The following is a 10,003-nucleotide window of genomic DNA, read 5'->3' as shown; positions in this document are numbered from 1 at the left end:
TTCCGAAATTCGCGTAAAAAAACCGCGTAAGTCCCGAAATTCGCGTAAAAATAGTTGCGTAAAAAACCGCGTAAAAAGCGACTTCAGTGTATTTCGCTTTATCACATCTATTCATTCTTAAACAATCGTGCACATAACAAATTTGGCAGCTTTATCTGAGTATGGTTGCTATTTGATTATTTAGTGTTGATGTAAGTTCATCGGAATGTCGTCGGCATGATGTGAAATAAAGTGATATAATATAAATATAAAAATTTAAAGTATAAAATATAAAGTGTAAGGCATAAAGTGTCATTCAAGTTATTGGTGTCAAACCCATCAAACTCCTTTTATTCCACACCTGTTTTACTGGTGCTACTGATACGTTTGTAAGACGATTATTCGACTCCTTTTAGCAATGCTGCTGAGTCGTTTGCGCAACTTTTATTCCACTCTCATCCCACACTTGCTCTCAGTAAATATCTGAGTACGGTTGCTTATTGATTGTTTAGTGTTGATGCGAGTTAAAAGTCTTTCGGAATGGGTAGGGATGGGACAACTATCATTAATTACTGATAGTTATCAGTAAGCAAGAATATCACTAAGTATCAGTAAGGTTCCGCAGCTATTGATGCTTACTGATACCCCAGACTAACAGACGTAACTCCGAAGCCTCATTTGATCGCCGATAAAAACGATCATTTCAAATATCCAGCCTTTTACGCGCTATAATGGCGGACGCTATAAATTGTGTTCGTAATATGTGAACAATCTTTTTGACAACTCTGCATACATCAAAACTGGGCACTCTTCTCCTGTACGGCAGTATTGTTCTTTCTTTCGTTTACGCAAAAGAAGGAAGGTAATAGTTTTGTTTACATTTCGCACAGTTTTGCTTTCCTTCTTTGACGTAAACGAAAGAAAGAGCACGGTAGTGTTGCAAGAGAAGAGTGTCAGATTTGATGTATGCAGAGTTGTCAAAAAGACTGTTCGCATATTACGAACACAATTTATAGCGGCCACCATTATAGCGCGTAAAAAGCTGGATTCACTTAACCCAAGACTCAAACAACAGTCGCTGCGCGAGAACGCCGCTCACTTGCAGGTGCTGTTGTCAGATGATATACAAGTAAATTTATAGCATTGCTAAATTTATAGCAAGCTGCCTTGCGTAGCGGGAAGACTGCACCAGGTGATGCTAGTGTTTTTTCCAAGTTTTAAGGGTGTCATTGAAACGATATTTTGTTAGAAAATATGTTCGAAGTGTTACGTCTGTTAGTCTGTGCTGATACAGTTACGTCGTCCCTTTAGAAAAATCAGTTGGATTAAAGTTAATGATCGGTAGTTGCGTACAATAGACGAGAGTAATATTGCCGTCGTTGGCGTCAGCAGCCTAGAGCCGCGGTGGCTCGTGCTGTGTCAAGCAGTCGTCTCTATTCAACTCGATCGATCGTCTAAAAAGTCATAAATCGCTTTCGACTTGAGCCATCTTGTATGTTGAGTCTTCGTGTTTCGATACGACGTGCCTGGCCCACCGTACCTTACCGACTTTCGTCAGATGTAGATGAGAGTCTCTGGGATTCTCAAGCAGTGAAAGTATGTCGTGATTCATGTATTTCTACCCTTGTTGGAAATCTTGCCTCTGCCTTGAACAGCATACTGGATAAGCTGCCACCTTGTCCCAACCCTCGCCGCGTCTCGAAGGGACTCGAGTGTGTCCCCGAAACGTGCGCAACACGTGATTCGTTCCAATGTAGCTCTGATTAGTCGCGTTAGTTTATACGGAAAACCGGTTTCGTGCATTATGTGCCATAGTTGGTTTCGATGGACTGTATCGTATGTCGCTTTGAAATCAATAAAGATGTGATCCGAGGACACGATGTACCCTTAACATTTCTGCAAAATCTGTCGGATGGTAAAAATCTGGTTGGTAGTTGCGCGAACCCCCATGAAGTCCACCTGGTAAATTACAATGTAAAATTACAATGAATAATGCGGTTATTACAATTTCCTTTTTTTTTGCTACAATGCCCAAGCAGCAATGTGAGTTTTATTGTACTCTTATTGCAATTTTGGTCTCAAATGCCATCATAAGAGCGTAATAAAACCTAAATTGTTACTTGGGGGCCGTGATGGGTAAAATTACTGATATTTACTGATAGTTATCAGTAACGTACTGAAATTACTGATGGTTATCAGTAACGATTTTTAATGATAGTACCCATCCCTATCATCGGCATAAAGTGAAATAAAATGGGTCTAATTTTATAGTGTTCATAAAGTTGTTGGTGTTATTAGTTGCCATCAGGCGGTTGTAATTCTAAATCTGCTCTAAGCAATTTTTCTACTCTAATTCCACACTTGCTCTCAGCACTGGTGCTAATTCGTTTGCGCAACGTTCATTAAACTCTTTTTCCACACTTGTTCTCTGTAATACTGCTGATATGTTTGCGCAACGTTCATTACACTTTTAATCCACTCTCATTCTACACTTGCTCTTAATATTGCTGCTGATACGTTTGTGCTAAATTCATTTCACTCTTATTCTACTCTTATTCCACACTTGCTCTCTGTAATGTTGCGGACTCGCTTGCGCAACGTTCAATTAACTTATAACTTTTATTCCATACTTGCTCTCTTGGCGCTGATTTGCTAGCGAAACGTTCATTCCAGTTTTATTCCACGCTCATTCCACACTTGCTCTCAGTAATGCAGTTTGCGCAAAATTCATTTAACTCTAATTCTACTACTTTTCTACACTTCTGTTAAGTTGCTGCGCAACGTTCTTCTTCTTCTTGAGCAGCATAGCGCCGGGGTGGCTCGTGCTGTTTCAAGCACTCGTCTCCATTCAAATCGGTCTTGGGCCACTCTTCGCCAATTTCCTAGTCGTCTCAGAAGGCGCAAATCGCTTTCGACCTGGTCGAGCCATCGTGCACGTTGGGGCCCCCTGTTCCTGGTGCCGGTGGGGTTGTTGAAGAGGACTGTTTTCGTCGCACTGTCGTCCGGCATCCTTATGACGTGTCCGGCCCACCGTAGCCTGCTAACTTTCGCTAGATGTACGATGGGAGTCTCCCCAAGCAGTGCCTGTAGCTCGTGATTCATACGCCTCCGCCACTCTCCGCTTTCAGTTTGTACTCCGCCAAATATCGTCCGCAGCACTTTCCGCTCAAACACGGCAAGGGCGCGTATGTCCTCCGTAAGCAGCGTCACGGCTTCAAGTCCATAAAGAACTACCGGCCTAATAATGGTTTTGTACATTGTTAGCTTCGTGCAGCGGCGTATGCTTCCTGATCGTAGCGTTTTACGAAGGGCAAAGTAGGCCCGATTTCCCGCTTGGATGCGCCGCTGGATCTCCTTACTAGTGTTGTTGTCCGCGGTCACCAGCGATCCCAAATACACGAACTCCTCTACCACTTCTAGTTCGTCGCCGTCAACGGTTACCGTCCGTGGGAGGCGCGCGTTTGTTTCCTTTGAGCCTCTTCCTTTCATGTTTTGGTCTTCGACGCATTTATTTTTAGCCCGATTCTCCTAGACTCCGCTTTCAGTCAGGCGTAGATTGCCTCCGCCATCGCAAAGTTCCTGGCAACGATATCGAAGTCATCTGCAAAGCCTAGAAGTTGGCTACTCTTGGTAAAAATCATGCCCTCGTTTCGATGCCCGCTCGTCGGATCACCCCCTCAAGAGCGATGTTGAACAGCTTGCAGGATAGACCGTCACCTTGTCTCAACCCTCGTCGCGTCTCGAAGGGGCTCGAGAGTGTCGCAGAGATGCGTACGAAACACATCACTCGATCCAATGTAGCTCTGATGAGTCGCGTCAGTTTGTCCGGAAAACCGTGTTCATGCATTATCTGCCATAGCTTGTCTCGATCGACTGTATCGTATGCTGCTTTGAAATCAATAAAGATGTGATGCGTGGGCACGTTGTACTCCCGACATTTCTGCAAGATCTGTCGGATAGTAAAAATTTGGTCCGTAGTTGCGCGAGCCCCCATGAAACCCGCCTGATAATTTCCTACGAAACCTTGTGCTATCGGTGACAGCCGGCGTAACAGGATCTGGGAGAGTACCTTGTAGGCGGCGTTTACCAGCGTAATACAACGATAGTTGCAGCAGTCTAGCCGATCACCCTTTCTGTAGATGGGACAAACCACTCCTTCCATCCATTCCTCCGGTAGCTTTTCCTCCTCCCATATCCTCGAAATAACCCAGTGTAGAGCCTTTGCTAGCGTTTCTCCGCCATGTTTATAAAGCTCTGCCGGTAGGCGGTCCTTCCCAGCGGCTTTATTGGTCTTCAGCAGCCTGATTTCTCGTTTGACTTCTTGGAGATCAGGTGCTAGGACATCACTATCTTCCATGGGCGCTCCTAGGTTAATTTCCGTTCCGCCTCCTTCTGCGACTTCGCCGTTGAGGTGTTCATCGAAGAACTGCTTTCACCTGTCGACCACCTCGCGCTCGTTTGTAATTAGATTCCCTCCCTCGTCCCTACACATGTCAGGTTTCGGTGTGTAGCCCTTCCGAGTTTGGTTCACCTTCTCATAAAACTTGCGTCATTAGCTCGGAATAGTTGCTCTTATTCTTCACGATCTCTGTCCTCCTTTTGGCGCTTTTTTCTCCTCAGGATCGTGGTCAACTGGTTCCTAGCTCGTCGGTATTTGGCCAGGTTCTCTCTAGTGGCAATACTTAGATAATTTTTCCAAGCATTTTTTTTCTCCTCCACCGCTTGTTGGCATTCCCCATCAAACCAATCATTTTGTGTACTCCGAGGCTCAATACCTAGTGCCTCTCCGATGGCCGAGCGTATTCTGCCCCAACCGTCTTCGAGGTTTGAAGCACCTAACTCCTCGGAAGAGGCAGTGCCTCATTCAGTACTCGCGCGTAGTTCTCGGCAGCTTGTGGGTTATCTAGCTGCCTGATGTTCAGCCGAGGAGGGCGGCTTTGACGTGTCCGGTATACGGTGGACAGCTTTGAGCGCACATGTACTGCTACTAGGTAATGGTCAGAATCAATATCCGCACCCCGACGGGAGCGTACGTTCGTGATGTTAGAGAAAAACCGGCCCTCTATGAGAACGTGGTCAATTTGGTTCATTGTACGTTGGTCAGGTGATCTCCAGGTGGCTTCGTGGATATCCTTGCGCGGGAAAAAGGTGCTTCGGATCACCAGGCCTCGGGAAGCTGCGAAGTTTATACATCGTCGGCCGTTATCGTTTGTGTCGGTGTGCAGGCTATGGGGTCCTACCACCGGTCTATACATTTCTTCCCTACCGACCTGGGCGTTCATATCCCCGATGACGATCTTGATGTCCCGTGACGAGCAGCTGTCGTACGTTGCCTCCAGCCTCGCGTAGAACGCTTCTTTCTCATCGTCGGGTCTACCTTCGTGCGGGCAGTGCACGTTAATGATGCTATAATTGAAGAAACGGCCCTTTATCCTCAATACACACATTCTCTCGTTGATCGCCTTCCAATCTATCACGCGATCCCGCATTCCGCCCAGCACTACAAAGCCCGTTCGCAGTTCGTAGGTAGCGCCACCGCTCTGGTAAAGCTGGGCCTTTCCGCCACGGATCTTCCATACCTTCTCTCCTTTGTGACAGATTTCCTGCAGAGCTACGATACCGAGTTTGCGGGGTTCCAGCTGTTCAATCAGCACCCGCTCGCAACCTGCGAAATTTAGCGATCTGCAGTTCCAAGTCCCGAGTCTCCATTCGTCGTCCTTATTCCGTCGCCTAGGTCGATGCCGAATATTCCGCTCCGAATATGCTTGAATGTTGTTAGTTTTTGAATTTAGGTGTGTAGCCGTACTGGGGCAACACTACCGAGTCTCGCGATGGGGCTGCCATTTTATAGTGCCGAGACTCACTACCTCCTTCCCGGTTAGTATACGACCTTAGTTTCCACCGGGATCTCCGCTAAGGTTGCTCGTATTACGGCTGGTACCACGAGGAGGTCGGGATCGGAGTTGCTGGATAAGAGGCTAACGACCACTATGGGGTCTATATTCCGCATTATCCAGCCGTTTACCAACCGTATGCAACGTTCAGTCCACTTTTATTCCACACTTGCTCTCAATAATACTGCTGATCGTTCATTTCACTCTTATTCCAATTGATTTCCTTGGTTGCCTTTAAGCAACCGGTATTTCACACCTGCACTTAGCGGTGCTGCTGATGCATCTGCACATCATTTGTTTGACTCTTATTCCACACTTCATAGTAGTGCTTCGAATACTCACTTAAAAGACAGTTACACAAGTTGATTAGAAGCTAGAAAAACATTGGATATGACTTTTATACAACATGTACTTCAGCAATTCTAAGCACATTGCCGTCTACTTGGCTTGGACATTTTGGAAGTAAATTTACGTGATTCGCAAAAATCTTTACGAACTACTGTGTTGTTGCATTCCAAGTTATACATCGTAACACGTTTGAATATCACGATACAATGACGGCAGGTGTACGGCCATGCATTCGGGTTGAAGAATTTTTCGAGTTTGGAGAATCAACTAAAAAAAATGCATAGCGATTATGGATAACTGAGCTGATATACTTTTTTATTTGTGAACATTATATGTGCTTTAAATTCATTTTGAGATGAATGTATTAAATAAATAAATGCACTAGAATCTCTTTTACGTCCATTAAATTTTCGTGCTTTCTTTTTATGTCCATTTTTTACGTTCGAAACTTGAATTAATATCCTTTTTCAACGTCCCCCTAATAGTGGACTTGAAACGAGACTTAGGTCAGGTGTAATAAGAAATAGTGATAAAGTTTTTTTCTCAAGGTATTCCGCGTGACGCACTAAGCATTTCTTGCAACTTAACCTATGCGTAATCTTCCTGGAATATTTTTCCCACCTCTGAGACTAAAATCCGAAATAACACCAACCCAGCAAACACTTTCTAGATTTAACGCGGTATATTATTTTAAATACAAATTTTTCCAACCCGTCTGTCGCTGTCTAAATCCGAATCGGTTTACTTTCGAAGAACGGCCTTCCGGCTCGGTTCGAGTCCAGTTGTTCAGTCTGAGTCGAGAGATCTCATACCACTCGTTTCGAAAGTCGAGTGGAAGCATCCATTATTTACGAAAACAGACAGCACTCACTTATTTTAAGCTCAAAACTAATTTCTCACTCCGCGCGTCCGTCTGGCCGTCCCATCGCGCTCGCTTCGTTTGGCATCCAACCCGAAAGGAGGTGATCATTTGTGCCTCTAGTGCTGTGTAGTGGAAATACTCCAACCGAAAAACCATTGCTCCGCTTCGTCCTCCGATTGGAATTCGAAACGCAAACATCCTATGGCCACTCCCTCCCAGCTCCTCTGCATTGTTGCTCACTCTGTGTGCTCTAGCGATGAGTGGTCATCGCATCGCATCGCATCGTGCCCCGGATGGACTAGAGCACAAATTTTACGTTCGTCCGACTAAGTGAACCGAAATTATGATGATGGACTTTCACCCCCTTCCTTCGTCAGCCGACACACACACCCCGGACCACTGCCACCAGACGCCCTTAGAGAAATATTAATAAAATTATTCCATCGAGTAAATATTTAGCCAATGGCGCTTAGGGTAAACTTAATGCGCCTTAAATTGCACTTCAATTGCTCCCAGGCGGATGGGAAAGATGTTGCAGTAGGCCAAATTTAGTCAATTACTTTCGCCTGAAAAATCTTGAAAACCCGACGAAATCAAGGTAAAATTATCCTTCTTCGCACAAGAGGAAGCAACTCACTTTTTCCGAGAAGCTGCTCGGGCAATTGTATATAATTTGCTTTTGAAAGACGCAATCCTAATTTTCCCGCTTCAGCTACTACGAGAGCTGGTGGCAATTTGGAAACACCAATTTCCTCCGAAGTCGGTCGGTAATCAGCTTACATACACACACATACAGAGACGAGAGCCAACCCGAAGTTTTCCGTTGGAGGAAAATTCCCGCAGCTTGGCATCTTTGCAACAAGAAAATGATTCGTTTCCTGTCGCTCTCTTTCCGCACACGGTCGGTGAAGAAGCTGCTATCAAGTTGGATAGCTACTTGACAGCATCGGGCTGGCAAAATGGCTTCCACTCCGGACCGTAACATCAGGGTTGCCCGACAGGAACAGACGTGACACGTCCAAAAGCCAGATCGACAAACAATTTCAACCCTGACTAATTTGTTCAAAAGGACACCAATTTCGACTCGGAAGCTGCCGGAAAAAAGGTAAAAGTTGTTCCCTCCACACAGCCAGTCGGGTTGCGGGTAATTTGGTTCACTTCTTTTTACCTCCCCCCGGCTCGGTACCCTGCACCGTTCGAACGGTTTAAGAAGGGAGCACTTTTTTTCCCTACGGAAGGTTGATGGTTGAACAATCAATATCCGATAATTGATCATCATTGAACCGACCGACCAAGCGTGGAAAGGAGTCAACGATTCTGCCAACAAAACGACATCCGAAGACGGGAAAGGATGGAAACTTACGGCAGTCGTCGTTGTGCCGTGGAGGCACGGTGAAGCTGCGAAGATTACAATTAGTGTCGCAATTGAGGGTGATTGAATGGAGGAGGTTACCATTATTGTGGCTATTTTGGATTATCTTTCTAGCTGGAATCAATTTTCTTGCCGGTCGGAATGTTCACCCTGAATGGTGGAAGCGATTGGTAGTCGTGAGTCGATACTGGCGGGTTCGATCGGGACAGATATTTTTTTGCAGAGTTCGCTAAGATATTAATAAAAATTAGAGTCACGAAAGTGATGTTGTAATCTCGCAAGTTCTACTAGGGCACTTGTAATTTATAATTTTTCCAAAAATTAAGTGATTTTTGTAATACACGATAGGAAAAAGAAAATATACAGTTTACGAACGTTATTTCACCACATCCCTGTACTTTTAAAGGATGAAAATGAAAAATACGTGTACATGTACGTCACCGAAATAAGCACGGTGTGAATCAACCTTACACGTTTGCAATAACAATCCCGTACTATCTGCTTGTGAGTTTGGTGAACTAATATAACAATTCCAAATTCACGGTATGTGACATCCTAAAACGATGTTGAGACTGTTTCTCAATCGACAGGAAATTCGGAAATAACAGGAAAACAAAGGTAGTTGATTTTAAAGCTCATTCAGACTGCTCATACGAAACTCGAATTTATCATCGAGAAACATGGTGATGATCTGATGATACTACCGATACAAGAAGCAAATAATGTCAATACTGACCGAAACAATCAGCAGAAATCAAGGCGTCGAATAAGCAAAAGCTTGGAACATGAAACTGCAAGTTTCTCAATTTTCTGGCAAGTAGGTACCCGCCATCTTTTCCGACAGTTCCGACTGTGAGATGTCTGCTTGCTTCCGGAGCTGGTGGAAAATTATTCCACGGAGTCGTGTTGCTTGATAGTGCAGCAAACAAGTAGCGTGATGGAAAGCTGAAAAGCACTCTGAATACCAGAGAGTAAAAATATAGGAAATCGCCCAAGGCTCAAGCCCGTTAAACTCGATTATTCGAGGCAGAGCTAAAATGACCCACAATTGTGTGTGACCCATGATTGTGAACTGACTGTATATATTAACACTAGATATACCAGACCAGTCATTTTGACTGGTCGTGCAATTTCAATTAGAAATTTCTACAACATCTAACATTTGATTTTGGAAACGATGTTATGACTTTTGTAGCTATAAGTAGAGAATACATTTTATGAACTTAATGTTATTTTATATATATTAGTAACAAATATAATTTTTGTTTTTGCCATTTATACCAGCACCAGTCAAAATGACTGGTGCAAGATTCTATGAGGAAATGTAGCATTTCGGGAGAACGGTGAGTCCGAAGCATGAAATTATTCAGTGAAATGCCGTTCCTAATGGTTCTTGGCCATTTTTGTAGAGTTTTGTCGAGAGTCGGTCCTTTTCGGCGGTTCTATTCTTCAGCTGACCGATTTCTCGCCGGATCTCTTTGAGATCGGAAGTCGAAACGCCCTTAGGCTCTTATACGGAGTCATACGTTGACTTTTGCTCCATTTCTT

The sequence above is a fragment of the Sabethes cyaneus genome, chromosome 1 (genome assembly GCF_943734655.1).
Source record: "Sabethes cyaneus chromosome 1, idSabCyanKW18_F2, whole genome shotgun sequence".
In the NCBI taxonomy this organism is placed as follows: Eukaryota; Metazoa; Arthropoda; class Insecta; order Diptera; family Culicidae; genus Sabethes; species Sabethes cyaneus.
Note: the sequence above shows the minus strand (reverse complement) of the source record.